Consider the following 502-nt stretch of genomic DNA (forward strand, 5'->3'; position numbering starts at 1 on the left):
TCTTGAATACAATCTTAGATAATACATAATGATATGTGAATAATAATAACGACAATAATAATCAAAAAGTCAGTTCTAACAACATTGACATTAATTCACTCTATTAACTACTATCAAAAATACCATATTAAAGGAATACTGAGGATCATACATAAAAAAAAAAATCAGTAAAAGAGTCAAATATATTATTATACAAAACAATAGAACTACTACTAATAATACTAGTATTGTAAAAATAAAAATATCCACGAATATTATAGTACTACTGATCATAATGATTATGATTATAAAATTATAAAAAAAACAATAAATAATAATAATTAAAACAATAAAACAAAACCTGTCTTGATAAACAAAATTCAAACAATACTACTTGAATTATCATTAAATGTACCTCAGGATTTTGAAATATATACAGAAGAGTGTAAAATCATAATCAACTCTAATGTTAATTCTTTGTTGCCATGGGAGAATTTTTTGCAACAGTTTTTCCTAAAAAAAA

The 502-nt window shown here is 21.7% G+C and overlaps 1 protein-coding gene across 1 annotated transcript in view; it reads right to left on the bottom strand.

Moving 5' to 3' along the window:
- The window catches only part of LOC119586953 (uncharacterized oxidoreductase YjmC-like), a gene marked incomplete in the record, with an annotated part of 12,303 nt that overhangs the window by 8,338 nt on the left and 3,463 nt on the right, over window positions 1-502 (bottom strand).

Source organism: Penaeus monodon, chromosome 22 (genome assembly GCF_015228065.2).
Source record: "Penaeus monodon isolate SGIC_2016 chromosome 22, NSTDA_Pmon_1, whole genome shotgun sequence".
NCBI lineage: Eukaryota > Metazoa > Arthropoda > Malacostraca > Decapoda > Penaeidae > Penaeus > Penaeus monodon.